The 23885-nt window shown below is 37.0% G+C and overlaps 1 protein-coding gene across 1 annotated transcript in view; it reads left to right on the top strand.

Moving 5' to 3' along the window:
- COG5 (component of oligomeric golgi complex 5) overlaps positions 1-23885 on the top strand; it is a 191103-nt gene that overhangs the window by 85359 nt on the left and 81859 nt on the right. The window lies entirely within an intron of this gene.

Genomic DNA, 23885 nt, shown 5'->3' with positions numbered 1-23885 from the left:
GTCTGGGCAAGGTCCTGTGATCCTGAATTTCTCATTTTTGATCTTGCATACTTTAGCAAGAATATATATTTCACTGAAACATCCTTTTTTCTGGATTAGTTTATGATATTTTAACACTTTGATTTAAATCAAAGTACGCTTGCTAGTTTTTGCTGGTTTAGTGTCATCTTCAGATTTGAAAGCTTTATAGTAAAATGGGCTGTGCAAGTGTATGAATATGCTGTCTAAAGTTGTCAGCTCTGTGGAGATGTGCTTGACTGTAGAACAACGTCTAATGTCATAGGAGGATGTTACTTCATGTGCCCCATGGTTGTGTAGTAGGCCTCTTCAGGTTTCTCTTTAGTTCATTTAGCTTAGGATGCGTTACATTGCCCACACTGATGTACTGCACTAGTCAAAAGAAAAATTTTAACTTCCAGATGGGTTTGCCTGCCCTTTGCTGCTTTTACATATCAGCTATCATATTTTGTCATACCTTTTAAATAATACAAGCCCTTATGTACTTCAGAATGTCAATGGAATTGATTGCTGTTTTGTACATGTGCATAACTGCTTACGTATGCATATTTACAAAATGATCATTATAATAGCAAATAAAGTAGAAAAATATGAGAAAAGAACCTCTCCAATTGGCCACACAACCAGTCATCTTTTAATCCATATAGAATCATAGACCCGTTTAGGTTGGAAAAGACCTTTAAGATCATCAAGTCCAACCCTTAACCTAGCACTGCCAAGTCCACCACTAAACCATGTCCCTAAGCACCACATCTACCCGTCTTTTAAATACCTCCAGGGATGGGGACTCAACCACTTCCCTGGGCAGCCTGTTCCAGTGCCTGACTGCCCTTTTGGTGAAGAAGTTTTTCCTAATATCCAATCTAAACCTCCCCTGGCGCTACCCTCATAAAACGTCTGGAAAAACTAGAGTTGAAATGCTACCCAGAGTATACATTTTTTTGAAGTCAAAGTGTAGCCATTGCTTTTTTTTCCTTTTTTTTTTTTTTTTGTTCTGACATTTATTTCTACTTTGAAAGCTAGAAGTTGGAATTTAACCTCATCACTGTCAAAAATTTAACTAATATAGTACACTTTAGGCAGTAGATGTTATGTTTCCTTATTATTCCACAATCTTGATTCCCTGGAGGAGATCCTGATGGAAACTAGACTGAGACAGCTATTTCATAATAAAGTGATTGACTACAATATGATATAGAAATGGAAGGCATTTTTGATTATTCAGTTGGAAGTCAGTTACTTGAATCTGGAGTAAGAAGACTGAAGTATTATCTGTAAAAAGAAAAAGTTGAACCTGTTTGCTACTTTTGGCATAGGGTGAGGGTGGTAGCTATAGTTAACTTTAAATCATTTAGTTTTGCTTAGTGAAGACAGACAATGAGATCCAAAGCTTTTTATTTAAATTCATGTTAGCCACCCATTTTACTGCTTTTTGTAATTCTAATGAAGACAGAGAAGACTTATTTCAACATATTATAGCTGTCATACTGGCTTTTGTTGTAAGAGATCACAATGGCATTTGAGTCTGTTTAATTAAAATCATACTAGCTCATACTATTTGTTTTTTTTTTTTTCTTTTACAATAGTTCTGTATGCATATAGAGAATTTTCACTTCATGTGTTTATATATCTTTACAAGTTTTACTCTATCCTAACCTTCAAGTTTCTTTGTCACAGAAACATACTCATGTTGCATTATTCAATTTTATTTTTCATCTTCAATATTATGGTTATGGTTTTCGTGATCTTGTTAACTTGCTAAATCAGATTGCTTCATCTGGCCATCTGGTGCATGGCACTACTGAAGGAGTTTTCGATAAATCTAAATTATTTCTTCCTTAAACTATTCTGTTAAGATGTGATATAGCAACGTATGGCTCATCTAACAACCAAAAAATATCTTCCAAGTATGTGTTAGTTATAACCTACATCTGAATGGTAAACTTCATGGGGATTAACCAAACCTTATGAAATCTTCCCTTTACTATTCTGGTCTAAAAGAGTTCATTTTATCTTAAAGTATGATCTAATGGAACTGAAGCGTTAACCGTGCTTCAGTAATTCAAAATCACCAAGCTAAACACTAAGCATGAATTTATACCTCTGAACTATGGATTAAAATAAACCACAGATTTCTCTGCAACATAATCGGCTGATACTGATATAACCTAGAATATCCTTTCAGTTTCCATAGGAACAGATGATAGAATGTTTTGAATCTTGGAATAGCTAAAATGAATGTCTGGCTTCAATATAGTTCACTTTTATTTTGCAGCTTGCAACCTCTGCGTATAAGGGCTAAAAATGTGCATAAAAAAAGAAAGGTGGAATATTGACATAACACATATTAAAATGTTTTTAGTAGTAGTAGTAACAACAACACCAATAATAAAAAAATTACTTTAAGGTGTTTCTGTGCATAATTCTTTACGTGTTAGCTCTGTGTTTTATTATACAGGTGCAAAAAGTATTTGCAGCTCCATAGGAAAAGAGAAACTATTAATTATTCCTGTACATTAATGCCTCTTTATATGTTTTACAATAACAACAAAATCGGTCTCGTGGATCATCTCATTACACTGTATAGGTATATTTTCTCATCGGAACCATTTGTACAACACAAGAAAGAACTTCATGTAGCCAGAAAGAAAAGATCAGCAAAACTTTAGTGGAATATATAGCATGTTATATAGGTGACTATGGCGAAAGATGATAATCCAAGAACAGGCAGGGAAACATGCTAGCTGTAGTAGTACCTGTTTTATCGGATGTTTGACATCTCTTTCTTAACAGGTCATGTTGCTAAATCAGAGAAGATATGCTCTGAGTGTAAAAACATTAACAAGATTTAAAAGATACCTCTTTGAGACTAATGGATATGTAACTCCAATATTGATGTAGAGGGAAAATATGGAGGCCTTGTTAACAAACCATTAGGAATCTAAGTGCCTATAACCTGAGGCCTCGTGACCGCAGGTACAAATGATAGCGTGTGACTGACTGCTCAGTGCTTGGGCTCTTTTCATTTGTTATAACTCCAGCATTTAAGATACTTGATCTTTAAAACATTTTGTATATGGAAATTAGGATGGTCCTGAAAGCAAAAAAGAAAAAAAGCAAACAGAAAAAAGAAGCAAAGCGAGGAAGAAGTAGCAAGTTAACTTGTGATAGTTTCTCTTTTCAGTGCAACAAGTTTTCGGTCTGTGAATGGAGCTACACTGTGCTAATGTAGTTCAAATAGTAACTTTTTCAAATATCTGTATTCCAAGATTATTTTCAGCTACCATTAATACAGAAGACTCTTGAGAGCTGTAGTTATTGGAACATATGGGCAAGTTTCACAGCAACATTTTGAAAACAGGATTTTCAAATAAAAGTGATATCTAGGGATTTCCTGCTCAGTGTAAGAATATAATTTGCTATTGTAAATGTGCAGACGACCCTGTGTCACATGTGACTTTCTCAATATTGATTCTGTTTTATTCATGATTCTGGTTTGCGTTTTTGCAGCATCTTTTAGACAATTCCTCAGAAACTGTGTAGTAGGTGGTTTAGGCAGGTATTAGCAAAACTCATTCCGCAGGTGGGCAAATATGGAGAAGTTCTAACTGACAAGAAGTAAGCAGGAAGGTTCTTAACAAAGTATTTGAGTTTGCAAGTTTCTATGCTTTAACAATTAGGCAACACTGGCCATTTTTAACAGGCCTTGTTTTATGAAAATGCTTTTTTTCCCCCCCTATGAAAATATTTTTTTTTTCTTAAATAGATCCTGGAAGCTTCTATTTTCTCACCCAGTAATATCTGCAACTGTAATTGTTTATCTTTTGAAATATATTGCAGGTAAAGTAGAATAAGCATTGTAAAATTAATGTAAATTTTAGTTCTTTAATTATGTCCAGCAGAAAGTTTCCGGGTGTCGAGTGAGGAGAAGGGACTAGCTAATTAGGCATCGAAGGGCCCCTCGTGGTCCGTCAGCCACCTTTCCCATTAGTAAGTCTTGCTAGGAGTTTACCTTCCCAGCTCAGGGACGGCTACGTGGCCATGCAGGTATGCAGTGCCCTCACTTGCATTTGACTCCACATCCACTTCTGGTAAACTTCTGCAATATTCAGGATCAGGTTTGGTCCTTATAAAGTTGAAAGATTATTATGCACCAGATTTTGAAGTTATGAAGTGTCTATTAGTAAAACAAATGAAATGCACAGGTTTTCTTTTTTGAGAGGAGGTAGTATTGGCAGATATTTTGTCACAATATATTCAGGGCTATGTTTCAGGTTATGGTTTCAACAAAACCCTCACATTTAATTAGGCCCTGGTTAGAGAACATTTTTTTTCCTGTCCTTTGGATTTTTTTTTTTTCTTCAAATCATATTGAAGCAGAGAACTGAGAAATGAAACAATCGTCGTTTCCCAGAGTTGAATTGCCTGACTACCTCCACTGGGGTGATGGCAATGGCAGCAGCTTTTATCGCAATATCTAGGCACATACATGTTCAGGATTACGGCATACCGCCATCCTATCTTCCTCCATCCTTCAGCTGTATACCATTGTACTTCCATTTCCCTAGGCCTCAGAATGCCTTCAAAAGCATCCAAATTAAGTCCTCTCACACTGGCCATCTTGCTGTCATACCTCTATTGATTTCCAAACTATGATCCCAGCTGAACCTGCCACCTGCCACGTGAGAGCCCTATATTTGTCTCTGAAATGCTCCCGCTCATCACTCCATGGCTCAGGCAAGCACAGCAGAACCGGGAACTGCCACCTCCATTGCTGCTAGTGTCCCCTGCACCCCGCTGCGCGAGGTGTTGGCTCAGGGGTTTGGGTGGCTTGGCCAAGAGAGTGATGTGTCTTGTTGATCATCTGTTAGTGCTCTTGGCTATTAATTGTACGTCTGCTGGACATATGTTCCACAGAGTAGTTTTGGTCAAACTGTAAAGCAGACAGCCCCAGAGAGATGTTGTCAATAGCAAATGAAGCATGAAACAGCCTTCCCTTTTCCCTTCCCTCGGTGTCAGGTAGGACACTGTGGTGTAGGGAATTCGTAATTTGTTGATATGAGGCGTAAGCGAAAAAGCACCAACTTTAAGCAAATATTGAAAATAGCAGAAAGCAGGAGACTGTGTTTTTGAGAAAAAACCTGCTTAGATAGACACATGCATATTTAATCAGTCTTCAATAATTCATGTAATATTAATGTGATGCATATGGTAATATAAGTGTTTAGTAATGTTTTTGGCTCAAACTCTAATACCTAATTGGGAATTGTTGTCTTTTTTTTATATCTTAAAATTATTTGAGAAGAGTTAGAATTAACTTAAGTAAACAAGTAAAACTTAAAGTCATTAAGCTTTTATTAACTGAAAACTGTGTCTGATTTTCCACAAATATTTCGTGCCATGACCTCTTTTAATGCCTTTCCCAGAGAATCCATCGCTATCTAAACTGTCATTTTTTCCTTTACTGTTTTTCTTCTGACAAGGTGCTGCTTTATGGTTGCTAGTCTAAATTTAAAACAAACAAACAAACAAACAAAAAAAAAATGCAGCGGCAACAAATAGCATAAAATGCAGCTTTATGTTATAAAAAAAACAAAAAAAGGGAGACCATTTTTGCTGCTCAGTTTTCTAGGTTTCAAAACAGTTTATACGTTTGTGATATTTAATTAAACTGATGAAGTTAAATTTATATCTTACCTTTCTACACTTGACCCAGTTATATAATATGATAAAATTCCTCAAGTTTTCATTAAATGGACTTTGAAGAATTTTGGTAGCAACTCCTTTACAAGCTCTTTAACAAAGCGTGGCATTTCTTTATGTACCATAAGATGAAGATTGTTTGAGCAATTACTTGAATAATCAATAACTTGGAGGCAGGTCCAGCATTTCTGCTGGGTAAACATGTTGGAACTGCAGAAGAAAGGAAAGCGTAGTAATTTTTTAAGAGATCTCATACCAGAGATCCAAATGTGCAGATTTTTGCAGGTCCACCTCATTCATTTTCAGAGATGTACTTTTGTCCCATATATAATGTGCTTTCCAGAGTGAAGAGTTTTATAACTCAGCAAGGAGCGATGAATTCCTTGGTGAATACTGTTGGGAAAACAGGACTGCTTGGGAAGTACCTGAACATGTGTTTTAGAAGCCCACAGTTTAGGGAGCATCTCTACAGCGTAATAGAGATAAAATAGTAGCAAAGATGGCCACGGTAGTGTTTTCTTTAATCTAGCCAGAATTAGTTCATGCCAAAATATATCCCTTGTACTCTGGTTGCTGAACCATGCTGAAGCGTGTGCTACTGTTGCTGCCTCTGTTAGTCTTAAGGAACGTAAGCATGGAAGCGTGTGCCCACACCGCAAGCTAGATGGACAGTGCGTTGATATTTTAATTCTGCTCTCTTTGATCGTAAAGCATACATGTAACAACAGTTATTGGGTGCTGATATGTATTCCCTCTTCAGAGCTCAGGTGGTGCTTATTTTTGTGCAACTCTTTCCTTCCAGGAGTGGGGAAGAAGGGAAGCTGGAAGATGAACTGCACTCAGTCTTCCCCCCTCCCTCCTCCAGCACTGTATGTGAGCAAAGCTAAAATGTATATGCGTTTGGGGAGGAACGTGTGCCGCAGTAGGAGTTACCAGCGAGGAGGATGGGAGGGTGCCATATGTTCTCCTGCACTGCAGGTTTTACTCTTCCCTGGAGACTTGTTCTGAAATCCTATTGATGTCTTGTCCAAAAAAATTGAGTTGTTTTGCAGTACTTGGTCAGTATTGTAGAAGATTTGACTATTACTGCTTAGTGTCACTGTCCTTGCAGTTACTGGGATGTAAGCACTGACTTACTTGAGGAAAGCCTAAGTCACCTTGTTCTTTGTTATTAATGTTAGGTGAAGGATTTTCCTGAATTCAGATCTAGGTCAGTATTTATTTATTATTATTATTGGTTTTTGGGGTACTGCATATTGAGAACCACGTTCCTGAAGCACGTATGTATCACCCAATAGGAAGTTTTGGTATGACATTAATGTTACTCAGTTGCTTTTTGCTGCAGATGTTTTTTGTCTGCCTAAGGAGATGTTATTGCATGAGGCCTTTTTCATTCTGTTTGTCTTTCTACTTGACTCTTGTTTTATCCCCTTTTAAAATGCTAACTAGGAATCTGAGTTTCAAAGTCCTCTGCAAATAAATACAAGCAACCTTTCCCCATACTGAAGACTTTTTCAGTTGCTGTGTTGCTACAGGCCATTCTTCTATACATTTGGAAAACTCGCTCCTCTTAATTTAGCATCAGCACTTCCACCACACCTTAGAATTAAACTTAACCTACCTCATGATCAAGGATATTTTTCTCCTTAATACCAAGTAGCATTCTTCATGGAGACCCTCTGACAGTGTTCTCATAGACAGCACAGTGGGAAAGCATCACCATGTCGAGTTTATGTTGCTTCCGTGCAGGTTATAAAGGAATCATAAAATGAATTAATTCATAGACTTCTACACTGAGCTAAGAAATCTCATGCTCGTGTAGTCTGACCTGTGTAGTGCTGGATGCAGACTTAAATTCATTAGGCAGTGAACTGTAAGGTGTGAAGAATAGTAACTACTATGAGCTGCAAATTACATTCTAAAGCAGGGGATTTGATGACTAGTCAACTTTTATTCGACTGACCAGTCTTGAATTTTAAAAGAAATTGTATAGCCATGTCTTTGCTCTGAGGCGGCTGACACAGCAAAGCTGCTGCAGAAATAAAGTGGATCATTGAAATAGTGCTGTGGCCTGTGAACATCTGAAAATTGATCTCATGCATATTATTTTAAAATGCAAATTTGTTTATAATCAGGTCTATATTTATACTTCATGTTCTCTAGTCAGTTTAGAAATCTTACAATTTTGTAGAACACTTTTGGGATTTTCTCTTCAGGGAAGGTAAGTTTTAGCATAGCTTTTACTTCTTTTCAGAGATTTTTTTTCCCTCTAAATGAAGTTATAAGAACTTTTAAAAAATATTAGGTTGTTGGTTTTAACTAAAAATTATATTTTAGGTTAGTTCTTTAGTCTGCAACTGAAGTCTTTTTCCCTACACTGGAAGTACCTTATATATTGTGCCTTGATAGTTGTATATGGAGGAGGGAACTTAATCCTACATCTTGATAAATAACTGTGCCTAGATATAATTTCTCTTCCACACTAAACTCCTTCTGTAAAGACGACTTCCATTGCATCTGTATACAATTTTTATGAACAAGTGATTAATTCCCTTTTTTTTTTCTTGAAAATTATACTAGTAAACACAGTGTGCCCCAGGTAAAAGTACTAAACATTCTAAAACACTGTCATGTTTTTCACACATAATACTATTATGCATTCCAATTTCTATAAGGGATGTTTGCATCTTTGTTTTCTGTAACACATTGTGGCCTTATTTATATTTCATGGTATTTAAGTTCACAGTTTATGTGTCATTCAAACAAGGGAAAATACTAGAGGGATAACAGCTGAATTTTAATAATGGATGAGGAATTGAATTGTAATTGGAGTAGTTTTCCTAAAGCCATTTTAGGTAAGGATGTCTGTCAACAATCCCTTTGAATCTTTTATACATACGGAGTTTTCTTACCTTGGCTCTGAGTATTCAGAGGACGTCCGGCAAAGCTAATTTCTGTTTTGGTTTAGAGTTCAGAATCCATTTTCCTTCCATCCTGTAGGCCTCTGTCTTAAAGCTGGTGTAATTTTGCACAAAGCATGAGTCAATAAAGAACTTGACTACTAACTAGTGGCTATTCATATGACTGCTCTGCAGATTCTGGGCAAGGTCAAGCAACTAATATTATTTGTCATAATTTTTTAGTGTTCATTTTTACCTCTATGTTTGTGGCTTTCTTGAGGGGGGGGGGGGGCTAAATTAAAGTTAAGGTTCTAGTTATTGTCCTCGTTTCATGCATTAGACCAAGTTGTTGACTGATGTCAACTAGCACATCTCTTTCGTAGCCAGAAACTGCTGTGCAGGTTCATAGAAGTGGAGACTTTGACATAGAATTAATGAAAACCTGGCATGGTGTGTGATTGTACATATGTGCGAAGAATGGTTTTTTTAACGGCGAATTTACTGAATTTTGTCACTGAGGATCATTATTGTTCTTGTTTTGAAGTCACGGGGTGTTTCCACACAAACTGTAGTGTAAGCGTGTATACACTTTTGTATAGCATCCAGTTATGCACCAGCATCACATGTGAAACTTAGATTGGAGCACTAAGCATATTGTAGCAGTCAGCCAGTAATGTTGAGAGGTAGCCTTTTTTTTATCCCCGAGTTAGGATGACAGTGATACAGTGATACAGGCACTGTATTAATGTTTTTACTTAGACAGGGATCTTTTTTTTTGAAATATATGCCCCTAAACCAGAGAGACCTCATGTTGATTGTGGGTGGAATTCATATTCCGTATGCCTTAATATGACATTCAGTTTGTGCAGACTACAGTGTCTTTGCTTCGTGAATTCCAAGCCTGTCCACCTGTAGAAGTTGTGTGTCATGATGGTTTATTGTCGTCTGCAAATTTTAATAATCCTATCACCTCTTCTGCTGTTTTCAGGTCTGTAAGTGAGAATGTTGAATAGTACCGGAGTTAGGACAGACAATGGGAGACACAGGTGTTCGAGTGTCATACCCTTTCAGTTTCAAAGTGCATCATATAAATACTCTTTGAGTAGGGTTATCCCACCCTATTCTTTATGTCCGTCTTATGGCAGTTCAATCTAGACCATGTTTTCTTGGCTTACTTAAGAGAAAGTAACTTAAAATAGTGTCAGCCTTGCTTCAAATTAAAACATATTGTATCTCCCATTCAAAGGTACGTTACTCTGTCACAGAAATAAATTACTTTGGTTTGGCATGAGTTGTTTCTGACAAAGCCATCTTGGCTATTATTTAGCACCATATTAAAATTTCCTTGTGCATATCTAAAGATAATTTAACTGTGCAGTCAAATGTAAATAAGTTATTACTTTGTAGCAATCAGACTATATAATATTACAGTGTTGTTTGATGGTCCAGTTTTGAAGAACCAAAAGGTAATGTATGAGATGCTAATTTCCGACTACCTCCTGTGTTAATGACTTTGTTATATGACAGCTTTAAACTTCTTAATGTCTTGTTTGGATTTCAACTCAAGTTTCTGGGAATTTGCCTAAATAGGTTGGTAATGCAGGTACTTTCTGGATGTAATTAGTGGAGCATACTGTAATTAATAAACTTGCAATCACTAAATGTAAAACGTGTTCTTAAAGTACTACAACTTGGATAATGAAAACATTTACAACCTATATCATTCATGGAGAACAATAGTACTCCTTAATATATTTTGCAATGAATCAGTGAGCTCTCTTCTTTTTCAGCCCCCGCTGCTGACAGTTATTTTAAGATCAGAATTAATACTTTACGTATATACAGCTCCTGTAAATCAGATGGATTAAAGAAAACAAATTTTTGACAATGTTGACGCTGAGGTACATTTGCTAAGGTGTAAATGTATATCAGCTGTAAATGTATAGCAGAATTCTGTAATAAATTAAAGTGTTTATGAAAAGCCTGGATCACTTGCTAGCTAGAAAGCATATTATTCTACTCATTCTAGTCTTTTACTTCTGTGTGTAGCTGGGCACATCCAGTTAAGTGGGAACAGACATTTTTGTGAGCTACTATAGCTGGTTCTCTGACAGCCAAATGGGATGATAAAATGGAACTAACATCATCTACTCTGAAACTTTTTTAAAAAATTCACATAGTTGAAGACAATTTCTGACCAGCTGCTGGATTGGATGTGGAAGTGTGTGCATTCTAGAAGAGCTTCGCGTTACCTCATGGGATGTAGCCATGACTCATGATAGCTTTTCTGTTTTTGTTTTCTGAAAGTCACCACTTTGAAGGCTGGGTAATGGATTGGGTGGGCACTTGCTATGTGGCAATTCTCATCTTCTTATCAGGTGATTTGCACCCTGAATTGTTCAAGTCACATTTACTTCTCTTTCTGCTTTTTCTGTCTAATCAGGCAGGTCAAAATTTGTGAATGGATCCTTGCCCATAGTCCCTGCAAGAAGGGGGGTGGGCAACTGGTAGAGTTTTCCTTGGGCTTTCAGTTTCTTTTTTTTTTGAGAGGAGTTTGAATCTTTGACTTTGAAATCTTTGCACCAAAATAGTCTATTTCTTGAGCTCATGACAGCAAAATTTAGCTCTACTTATAGCTGTGACTCTGTTAAACTATTTCAGAAAACTGATTTCCTGCTAATTGAAACTTTGTATTTTTAGGGAGTATGTCTATCCCTACATAATTTGTGCATGTTATAGGGAGAAATGTGCTAGAAATAACGAAGGTTAAAATTTTTTACCAGCGATTATCTGAAGGTACAATAAGCAGCAACACATTCCTGAAGGTTGTTATAAGCACAAAGCTAACACAAACCCAAAGATTACTGGTCCTACCAGTTGAGGGGACAATTAAAAAATTAAAGATGTTGCTGAGAAGCTGTTCTTCTCTCTTCTCTTCTCTTCTCTTCTCTTCTCTTCTCTTCTCTTCTCTTCTCTTCTCTTCTCTTCTCTTCTCTTCTCTTCTCTTCTCTTCTCTTCTCTTCTCTTCTCTTCTCTTCTCTTCTTTCTCTTCTCTTCTCTTCTCTTCTCTTCTTCTTTTCCTTCCCTTCCTTCCCTTCCTTCCCTTCCTTCCTTCCCTTCCTTCCCTTCCCTTCCTTCCCTTCCCTTTTCCCTTCCTTCCTTCCCTTCCTTCCTTCCCTTCCCTTCCTTCCTTCCCTTCCCTTCCCTTCCCTTCCTTCCTTCCCTTCCTTCCTTCCTTCCCTTCCCTTCCCTTCCCTTCCTTCCTTCCCTTCCTTCCTTCCTTCCTTCCTTCCCTTCCCTTCCCTTCCCTTCCTTCCCTTCCCTTCCTTCCTTCTCTTTTCCTTCCCTTCTCTTTTCCCTTCCTTCCTTCCTTCCTTCCCTTCCTTCCCTTCCCTTCCCTTCCTTCCCTTCCTTCCTTCCTTCCTTCCCTTCCCTTCCCTTCCTTCCTTCCCTTCCCTTCCCTTCCCTTCCCTTCCCTTCCTTCCTTCCTTCCCTTCCCTTCCCTTCCCTTCCCTTCCCTTCCCTTCCTTCCCTTCCCTTCCCTTTCCCTTCCCTTTCCCTTTCCCTTTCCCTTTCCCTTTCCCTTTCCCTTTCCCTTTCCTTTCCCTTTCCCTTTCCCTTTCCCTTTCCCTTTCCCTTTCCCTTTCCCTTTCCCTTTCCCTTTCCCTTTCCCTTTCCCTTTCCCTTTCCCTTTCCCTTTCCCTTTCCCTTTCCCTTTCCCTTTCCTTTTTTTCTTTTCTAATTTATTGAAGAAGATGTTGGGAAAAATACATCTACTTCTCAAAAAATCAAAATAAAGGGATGTAGAAGGTATTAATGTAATTATATAAATTGGGAATATGGCCAAATTCAGAATACTTTAAACTGTACTCACTCTGTCTCAGTAGTAAGATTTAGAAGAATTTCAGAAAAGAGCACAAGAAAGTTTAGGAATATAATAAAAACTGTCACAAGAATAAAAATTGAAAATATTGAGGTTATTTAGTTTATAAGGCAAATAAGTCGGGCAAATAAAATATATGTAAGCTTGTAAAACAGTGAGTGATATAGAGAAGAGAAAGTGGAATCCTTTAGACTTTCCAGTTTTCTAGCCAGGTCGTACAATAGTTGTCCAACGGAGGGTTTCAGAATAGTAAGCAACTTCTGTGACATGTTTCTTACAGAAATCACAACTTAACAGTAAGAAAATTGATTTGTTAAATATTAACATTAGTACTTATGGAGATGCTAATACAAAACATCTCTGAAACAGTGACATAAATGTAAATTATATTTAATTCACATAATGTAAATTTTTACATTCACATAATGTAAATTTCAAGAATTTTAAAGTGTGTTGTTTATGAACAGTAATTCCATTTAAAATCTGAAAAATCTCTGAAAGAGGGTATCCCAGAAAAGGTACAGGGATCCGTCTCTCTCAAAATTTTACAGATCTTTGTTCCTTTTTGTTTTCAACATTAATTCACACTCAAGTTCATGTAAAATCACTGGTGTGTTGTAGAGGCTTGACAATACTTTTGTGTCATGAGGAGCTTCGGTTAATTATTTCTACAGGTAGCTTTAAAAGTAAAGTACACTTGGTCATAATACTCATTTGCTATTGCTCTGCTTTTTCAGTAATGCTAGAGAACTCCAAAAATGCAAAAAGAGAATAACAAAAATTGCATTACCATTATTTTTGTAATAAACTTTAGAAGAAAAATTGTTAACCACTGATAACTTCTTTGCTCATGAGAATATTTGACTGTATATGCCAGCATTTAGGAACAAGGACATGCCAATATGTGTTTTGTCTCTTGAAAACAGCAAAGTACTGAAAAATCCAAATGGTGTTATTGTGGTAAAGTATTCTTGTATATTCTGCAATTTACTTTTTTTCAAGGAGATCTTCAACAGCATTTCAATGCTTATTACCTGTTTCACAGGCATTGATGACCTCTACAACAATGTGAAGGCATATTTATATATGACAACTTGCTAGGTTGGAGGAAAATAATGGATTTTTATCAGGAGATGAATTACTTTTGCTTTACTAACTTCTTATACAATTTATTAAGAAAACAATGTTTTAACAATAGCATTATTTTAAAAATAAAACTCTCTGTCATGCTTTAATATGCCCGTAATGCTAAGACTTGGCTGGCATACATGGCATCAAGAGGTCAGTGAAAGATTTGGTTATAGCTTAAGTGCGCAGAGATTGCAGCTTAACTGAGTAATGCGGTAATTCTGTCATATTCTTCAAGGTTAGGAATTTAATAGCAGTTACGCAGTACTTAGTTCGGTAGACTCCCTTTCAAAAATAACCTTCATAATGGGCCCAGATAAACAGAAATCTTGAGTTCTCAAACAGATATCCTCTGACCAAATTTGTTCTCATGAAAAACAAGCATTAAAAGGCACTTTAACTTATGCATATATATAAAATTCATCCTCAGTTGCTGACTGCTGCAAGTTAACTTCAGCTGTGTGCTTGTGTATGACATCAGTGATGTCACACTGTTTATCCAAATGACATTGTCACAGGAAATAGCTATTATTAGCCCAAACGTTTCCCTTTTAGGAATCTGTTGGAACCTGATCCTTCCTATTTGAGTTCATATTGATACAAGTCCCTGAAAAGGTCGTGCCCTTTTACTGCAAAATCTTTTGCCTCTCTTTCTTTTGCTTGAAGAAGCAAGCGAACAACACCTGAACATAATTATGCCCTCTGTCTTGCAGATGACCCAAAAAAGTATTTATCCTCCAAGAAAGTTATATAAAGTCTCTGATCGAGAGTTTTTGTAAAAGGGATATCATATTAGGAGTCAGAACATTTCCACGAAGTTCAGAGGTGGTGTGAGGAATTATGAGAAAATTTGTGTAGGGCCAGCCCTAGGGTTCGGTTAGCTTGAACCCAACTATTTGGAGCTGTGAAGTCAGAAATTTCTGCAAGAGTTAAGAATCTGTATGCTAAATATACAGTTCGATGATTGCTTTTGTTAGGATAGGCTATCTGACGTTGAATGAAGTGTAGGAACATAGACATTCTTTTTGTCTGTAGCTGTGTAAGAGAATGGATCTGACTCTGAACAAATGCAAATTATAGGTTTTTTTGACTTGAGGTCCAGCTGGTTTTTGTACCTTCTTGAGCCCTTTTAAATGCAATATTAAGACTTAAAACATATAGTAGAAACAAGGCTGAGCATTGAAAATGCTGTTTTCTGTTTTCCTTAACGAAAAACATGCTGTGTTGTGGGGTATAAATCCATGTTTAAATTACATCTCCTTGGAGAGTGATCTTAATGCCTACTGATGAAATTCAGCACTTCACTGATGCTTGAGCCAAAACAAGATCCTTTAGTACAAGAATTGTTCAGTCATTCTCATCACTGCAGGGCGAAAGATGATACGTTTATATAGTACAGTTTACTGTACTAGATCAGGATTAGAGTTACTTCTTCAATGCTCATTGTCGATTTGGAATGGATGCATAGGATTGTGCAACACTTAGGCCTTTATTCTTACATTATCAAATCATCCTTTGATCCCTTAGAAGGTTAAAGAATATTTTATTGTCCTTGAGATTTTTGTATGTCGACAGACACAAGCATTTTCCCTGACGTAATGATTCAACAAGCAAAGTTCAAATGATCAATAAGAAACCATAATTTCTGCAATGCTGCCTTATGTGCTCTGTCAGCAAACAAGGAGAATTAACAAGGATTCATCACCTCCCTGGAGAAACAGGACAAATCAGTAAGGCAACTGGAGGATTTTTTTTTTTTTTGGCTGACATCAGATCATAGGAATCCTTGCCATAGTTTGTCTTAAGTTTGCCAAAAAAATAAGAAATTGTAGTCTGTCATTCTAGAATGGTACATTTTTGGAATACAGTGCAGATTGTGCACTTCATCTCTTCAAAATAAAACCTTTTTTTTCTTTTTCTGTGACACTCCTTTTTAAATCACAGGGGTGAACACAAAGGCCAACAACTTAGTGTATTTTGCTAACAGATCCCTCTCCAGGGAAGAGGCTCATGAACCAAGATTTAGTTCGGAAAAGAAAATAAGCCTAAATTACTATAATCAGTGAATTTTTGTTCAGACCGATGGTAAATGAGCTGATACCTAGAACTTTGATACTAGTATCAATGTTTAGAATGATGCTAAGGATGAGACGGGTAAAGAATTTGCAAAATATCTAAAGCCTTCTTAAGTGACAGCTGTCCATTAGGAACAAATAAACATCATTTTATTGCAAACAACAGGGGCACTGCTTCTGTGGCTGTCCTCAGTATGTGAAGGATGTTGTACTTTTTTTTTCTTCAGGCTTAGTCAATAGATAGAAGGCCTGTAGGAGAGGTACCCATTTGTAAGTCAAAATCTGGATCTATAATCTGTCAAGAGGGTCAAAAATGTGATTGCAGATGATAGCATGATTACAGTGCGTTACTGACTTCTGTAAACTCGAGATTAGAGGGGTGTAGTGCTTGTGTAACTAAGAAGCCTTCATCTGCTTATTAATCTTCTAAGCAACTTTAAAAGTTAAACTTTATGTAGTTGTTCCTTTAGCTTAAAGCTAACTGTGTTTCTGCATAGAATGAGATGTTACAAGACAGTTTGCTGTGTGGTGATAAAAAGCTGACATGTTTCTACAGTTCATTTATTTTGTATGTTTTGTATGGCTTGTAGAGCAGTCCTCCCTGTCGCGACTCTCTCACAGCCTGTTGACTGAATGTATTCTATGCTTTAGACTGCGTTTTGGTGTTAAATAATTGTTGATAGCTGCTTTTCAGTAAACCTCTTGTGTTTTAAATATATTCAGAACTTGTCTCAGCTGGTCTGATACTGGAGTCAGAACTCCTAATCAAATAGTTATTATTTCTTGTAATTGTTAGAGGTTTGTGAATATCCCACGTATTTCCACCCCCAAAAAACCTGAAGAACTTACCTTTCAAAACCACTGTTCAGTAGCAAAGCTTTTAGTGGGCTGTGGTTAACCATGCTGTTAAATGGGCTGTTTTAAGTTGGTTCAACCACCTATGATTTTTGTGTAAAGCTTCTCCTCTAGAATTCTGCCAAAAACTAATAGTGTGAGACAACTTGAAAATAGTCTGGCTACTATATGCTTATTATTTAGTTAGATCCAACTTTAGAGAAATACTCTTAGGTCATCTTTGAGATTAGTTCTTCCTAACCAAAATTGTTTGATTTGCACTTAACTTCCAATAATCAGTACTAATAGAATAATTCAAATGGGTCAGTTTATTAGATGACAGTGAAACAGATCCACGTCAGGAGAGACCATTACATCACTTTATGTGACCTCTGCAACTTGACTTTATGTCAGCTAGAGCATTTTATCCTCAAGAGATGTGCCACGATCAGGACCACGATCCAGATATCTGTATGTCAGGGAACTGGCGGGGTGAAATATGCCCTTGCAAGCAGTCTGGAGGAAGACTAAGGTGAAATCCTACAAAAATTAACACTATTGATCTTTGAGAAATATTTCTGTCAAGTGAATAGTCTGCCAGCCATTAGAGCATTCTTTATGGCTTGAAGAGGAAGAGATACCTGATCCTTTTCCATTGGCATCTATCTGGTGTTTGGTAATAATTTGTGAAGCCAGTTGTGCGTTGGAGAAGAATATTGTTTCTGATCTGCTGTAGGAAGAGGATCCTAAGTTTGAGAACTGATTTAATTACTGCTCTACCACAGACCTGCACGTGGTGTGAGGATGTAGAAAGCAAAGCAGAGCTGCTTATTTTCTCAAAAGCTGCAAGAGAAGATTTGTGGAATACATAGTTTCACAAATATACACATGTGAAGGCTAAACCGATCCACTAAACCCGTATTACTCTTTTTCACATTTTGGTCCTTCCCACCTGTTATTCACTACTGCTGTAGACTTTCTCAGGAAACATGTTTTTTACATGGCCTTCAGAAGTATTTCATAGTGCACTCTCTTTAGAATCTATTACCTTTTGAAGAAGTGTTGCTTGGTAAGTAAAGAAAGACTAGAGAGGTTAAAAAGTACTCTCGTATTTTCACTTACCTTTAATTTTCTCTGGAATAATTAGGAGTTGTTTTGTCTGGTTAGTTGACTATTAGTAAAAATAAACTAGAGGAGAGAGAAGGCAAGGAAGGTGTCAAAAATAGTTGGAAGTACAGTTTAATATAATCTATGGCTATAGTGAATGATTATGGTAGGCTTTTCAGTGGAAAAAAAGGCCAATTTTTATTTCCAAGGATTAGAGCACATAGCTTTTATTTAATTTTGTGGTAAGGCTTTATGTTATTTGTCTTAATCCAGCCTCGTAACAAGCAGCAACATGTCATCAGAATTAGTACATAAATTACATTTATTTTTTCTTTGTTTTGCCCTTTTTGTATCAAGCCAAAGAGAGCTGGGCACTCTTTTTACCTTTTCTCAATCCATGGCTCATCTTTTTCAGTTTGGCTTTTGGGATGCTGCTGTTTGCCTCCTCCTTCCCAGCTGTTCACTAGAAGATTCAGGACTGAAGCCAATTCATTTGCTTTCCTACTTTATTACCAAAAATGGCAAAATTTTGCCAATGTTGTCATTTTCCCACTTCAAATAGATAATAAAGTTGCACGTGGGAATTTTTGCATATCTTCAATTTTTTGAGTGTGGGTGGAATACTATTTCAGGCTCTTACTCTGAAATGCTAAAACATGAAAGACTGTATTATGTATTTTTTTTTCATGATAACCAATATTTTTAGCTTATTTCTGATTCATCTGAATCCAAGATAAGCTATCAGAGGCGCAGAAACAAATGGTCATGTATATGCCCTGGGTTTCCTTTCTCTAAACACCTTGGGAAGACAAAGTGTTTGAGACACTTGTTGTGTAGAGAAGAGGGGGAAAAACCCCCCAAACTTCTGGGAAATGTATGTTTTTTCTTCTTGCATTTTACCAGAGGAGGAAGTTTCTTGACATCAGCTGTAACTGAGTTTGATAGGAACTAGTTTATATCTGTGGAGGACAAATTCTATTGAATTTAAAGACATTTAAATACTATATTGTACAGGGTGTTTTGTTTTAATTGTATTTTTAAATGCTGTACAGCTTTATTAGAAGATGTTAGGATGAAATTTTTTTAGAAGACAAGTGGAGAGCAAAGATCTGTTCAAGTTCCTATACTATATCCAGGGCCAGGTATGGACAATGTGAGGAATTACTAAAATAAATTATCTGAAAGTAATAAACTCTGGCACACCATATTGCTGATGTGAAGGGATCTGTAGTCTTCACACCAAATTAACATTGAATAATGTAGTGTCTGTGTGCCTTCCTGCTCCAACTTTGCGATGTAATCATATGGCTTCCACTGTTCCTCCTTCAGATTAAGGTTGTCTCCACCCTTATTAATGAAAACATTATGGCTATAAAACAGTTTTGTTTAAGACAGACTTAATTGTGAGTTACTATAGATTTTAATGTGAAAGGGGAGTATGACATACATGACTCAAGAATTCCTGCAACTGTGCATATAATCTCCAAGAGCTAAAGGACATTTTTGTAGAGGAGATGCAATTGGATTTAAATAATTAAAAAAAAAAAAAAAAAGAATATTAACTAACCTATCCATTAATTTATCTGTTAGGTTGTTGGGTTTTTTTTAAGGCAGAAAATGTTCATCTTTTGTTCCTTGCCATCAGTAACAAAGCTCATTGTAATACAGGCATACCCGCTATCCCTTGAGGATGTACCCCTGAAAAATGCAATGCGAGTGTTTTGACAGAGAGCAAAGCAATTTTCCCTGTTAGAGGCAATGCAACAGGGTGCAGATGTGTGTGGGTACTTCAAATACACAGGGAGAAGACCTGTGTTGTGCAGGATGGACGTGCAATGGCAGGGTTTTCAGGATTGTCAGCTGGAGGAGGTACTGGCTTAGCAGCGGCTGACTTTTCTGACCAGACCGTCACTCTGAAAGAAAGAGCTCAGCTGCCTCCTACATGAGATTGATTGCCCAATTTTCATTTATTACTGTGGGCATTCTTGCATTCTTCTACATTTTCACTGTGCAAATAATCTCCCTCAGAATAATCGAGATCAATTCAAGCAGTCAAAGATGAAAGACTGAAAACTGAGGTTTATTACAATAATTAGCAGCAATACGGGGTATGGGGTGATGGGTGACAGAAGTCCAAAACTAATCATATTGATGAAACCGATAGTGGAGTGTTCCTTTACCACTAAACAGTCATGTTTGCTGGAGAATGTCAGCAATTAGATGCTAGGATAATCAGGAGTTAGTGCTTTTGGAATACATCTTGGAGGGTAACAACTCTTTTAAATACTTCTCTTAGCATTCCCAGTCATGTTGCTATGTTAATATTTTATGTTTCTGAAATCAAATGCCTTTCTGAGGTAAGAAATAAATCTCTTGGCCTCCTAAATGTATTGACTGAATTTTAATTTTCCTTCTAACAGCTTTGTTAAAATACATTAGATACCATTTAAAAATGGTAATGTGTCACAGGAATATGTAATACAAGAAAAAGGCTAGTGTACTGACTGGTAGTTCAAAGTTTCTAGAACTTTTCAGCTACTACATTTAATCTTTAAAAGGACAAATTTTAGAGGGCGTCTATTTTGATTTTCAAGAAGGGATTGGGTGCTGGAAGAAGATATGTAACTTATTCTCTCCTTGAAAAGATAAATACTTCTCTGACAATTCCATGAGGTGATCAGAAGAGAGTGTTCTCCTTCCACAGAATGTTCCACCTCAGCGTAGTTCTTTAGGTTACAGGTTTTAAGCAGCTGATGTATGTGCCAAGGATAGTGTACTGTAGTGGCAATGAACCTTTAGTCTGCAGGCCACGTGTAGCCCCTCAGGACAATTGACCCAACCTGGTTTCTGCTTCTGAGAACTCACCGCATGCTGGGACATGTGATGATGATAGCTGCTTCCTCATGGCTAGCGTCTTTCATGACGGTCTCTAGTGCTTCCCTGATACATCACTGTGCACAGGCTTTTTAATCATGATGTGTACATGAACACACAGACACACACTCACACACGCTTTCTTGGTGTCCCAGACGTTACTGATAAAAGTGTGTGTGCTGAGTCAACTTCATGATCAGCACAGATTTCTCAAGAATAAGTCCTGTCAAACCAACTTAGTTTCCTTCTGTTGAAGGGTGATCAGTTTAGTGGACAGAGGTGTAAGAGATGGGGTCTGATATTTCGTCTGTAATACTTTTACATGTGGCCTTTTCAAATTCAAACCAAGGAAGGGTAATCTAGATGAAACTGCTACAAGATCAATGCAGAACAGTTTGGAAAGCCATACAGTGTTGATTCGCTTCTAAAATGGAAGAATGTATCAAGTGAGTTTCTGCAGGGATTTGCCCCAGGACTAGCACTATTCACTGCTTGCATTAATGATCTGGATGATGGAATACAGAATATACTTATTAAATTTACAGGCTGCACCTGTCTAAGAAGGATTAAGAGGTCTTGTAAGGACAAGAGTTTGAATTCAGAATCATCTTGAGAAATTGATTTGAAAAAATAGGATGCTGTTGAAAAGGAACAAGTGTAAGGTAATGCATGAAAAAGAAGGAAAAAGAAAAGCATGGGTATAGTAGAAAGAACTGTGTGGATAGCAGACCTGCAGAAGGGGATTTTGAGGCTATAGTGGATTACAGGCTGAATGTCAGCCATGGCAAACAGATACAAAGGAGGAAAATACTGTACTGGGAGGTGCAAACAAAAGTGTGGGTTGTTAGACATGGAGTTATCCCTGTGCTCTACTCATGTGGAGCAACCCTTGTGTTCTACTCAGCCCTGTGTGTTCTAGTAGTGAATTCAACTCCTCAAGAAGGTTGTGGACTAACCTGAGAGAAAGTCAGGTGGGGAGCAAGGAAAACCAGACTTACAAATAATTGTTGGGGTAAATTTCTGCTAGATGTTTGTATTTTTAGCTGTAGATACAGTGTTTTAGAGAAAGAAAGTAAACTTGAACTACTTTTTCAGATCTTTCTGATCTGTGTGGTAAATTTAGTAGCTTCTTGGAAAAGCCAGGTGACATGGTGTCCTGGAACGGACACCTGAACAGATCATCCAGCACCCTGATCGCGGTGGATGCACACGTATGAGATAGCTCACATGAATGTACATGAGCACTGACTCTCCAGCAAGTGTCATGTCTCTGACACGCCACGCTACTAATGTGTGCTGTAGTCTTCTCTTAGAGTAGGGAACATGGCCTACGGTCCTCTCCTGCACAAAAGCAAGTGGCCCACCCAGCCAGAAAGGGTGGACATCTCTACAGTTGCTTTATAATGTACAGTCAACATGACACTCACATTTTTAATGGATTTGAAATTTCACTGATGGAAAATACTTGCTACCGTAAACAAAATAAATCACCTTATTGACAATTCAGTACTGTGTTTCACACACTGATAAGTGTGTGAATCTGTTGGCACACTACGTGACACGGGTCCAAGGACATTCAATACCAGCAGTTTGCTTTCTCATGTACGTAGGCCAGCAGCATGCTTTGAAGGTGGAAGAAAAAGAGGGAGTCATTGTGGTTTGTCAGAATGCTGAAAATGACTTTTTTAGGTAACTGTTACCTGGACCCCTCTTACCTGCAAGGTCATCAGTGGCTGGCCATGATAAGCAAACCACAAGAGAAATCAAGATAACATTTGTGTAGGATAGAAGATGAAGGAAACTTTGAAAAGAACTAATAAATGAAAATTTGCTGAAGAAAAAACATGTCAGGTTTTAATTTAAGAAAACAAAAATGTTAAAATAATTGCTGGTTGGACTGATGAAATGGACATTATGTAGAGCATTTTTTAAGTAGAGCAGGGAAGAATTTATGCTCTTGGAAACAGAGAATGGTGTCTGAGAAAAGCGCACTCCTTTGACAAGTGCTGTAGAGATGCAAACTTGAGTAATTTATTTTCCCAAGTAAAAGTATATGGTTCAATAATGCTAATCCTTCAGAAACATATGTAAATCTGTATGTTTAAACTATGAGTTGGTATTTACTAAAGCTTTTAAATTAGAGCATGAGGTTGAAATACAGTGCATATGTTTGTGGTTTGCTGGGACTCTGTGCATGTCTAAGGAATGCTCTGCACACATTGTTAGGAATAATCAAAGAGAAACTCTGTTAGCCTTTTGAGGGGTAATGTTCTTCTAAGATACTACAAATAATTTGAAGGAATCCAGTCAGGAATTTCTCTCAAAATATTTGTGCTCTACTCACCACACCCACTCACTCACTTAATATAAGATTCTGTTGAAAAGATTGCGTGCAGATGTAGAGATAATAGAGTCATGTAAAGCAAGGGTAGACTATAGCTCACGTCTTAGGATTTTAAATACCGGTTATGGATAGATCATTTTTGCGTAAGGTAGTTAACACATATAACCTAATAGGTTTTCGATTTCTACATTGGAGATTGTTTCTTGAAAATATGAGTAATACTGGAAATCAGTGAAGATGGACCCAGTACTTCTGTAGGTTGAGTGGAGCTGCAGAACTTTAGCAGTAAAGGCACAACGTAAATTTTACATAAAAATGTCTGTGCACTGCAGAACTTAACACTTGCAGTAATGCACTATCATACTGTATTAATAAGCTGAAGGGGACAGTAGACAATTTCCTTCAATTGTCAGTTCCCTAAATCTCTCCCTTCTATGAGCTGTACCTTTTCTCCACTGGCGATAGTGTCATTATGTTGAAACTGGAATTGTACGGTCTTTATCTTAACTTGTTTAGCGTGTGACAGCATTACTAAAAATGTGTGATCCACTTGAACACAGATAAAGGACAGTATTACATACTAAAGATCTGTTTCTGGAAATTCCTCTAGACTTCCATTAAAAAAAATAATTCAGTGGATTTCAGTCATCAGACATTTTGGCAACAGTCCGTGATTTAAATGACATTTTTATCGCTATTCAGGATGTCTGGCTGACCAGAAAACTAAGACTACTTTTTTACATTTATCTTGGTAGTTAGAGGTACTCAATTATTTATGTATCATGTAAAAGATAAAATACTAATTTCATTTTCTCAAAAAGTATCTAACATCAAATGAAGTCCTATTAACTTGTCTAGTGTCTAAAAAAGATCTTGTGCATAGTTGTATGTATCTTTTAATACCTTTACTTTTTGTCAGTCCAGGTGGCTTTATTTACTGGTATATAACTAGAAAAATACAATTTTTAGCTCAACTGTCATGTATTGTTTAGTCCTTGTGCGAGCTGTTACTAATGTGT

The sequence above is a fragment of the Nipponia nippon genome, unplaced genomic scaffold (assembly GCF_047370975.1).
Source record: "Nipponia nippon isolate SJK-2023a ecotype South Korea unplaced genomic scaffold, ASM4737097v1 scaffold_3, whole genome shotgun sequence".
NCBI classification, from domain to species: domain Eukaryota; kingdom Metazoa; phylum Chordata; class Aves; order Pelecaniformes; family Threskiornithidae; genus Nipponia; species Nipponia nippon.
This window is presented reverse-complemented; position numbering and strand designations above follow the sequence as displayed.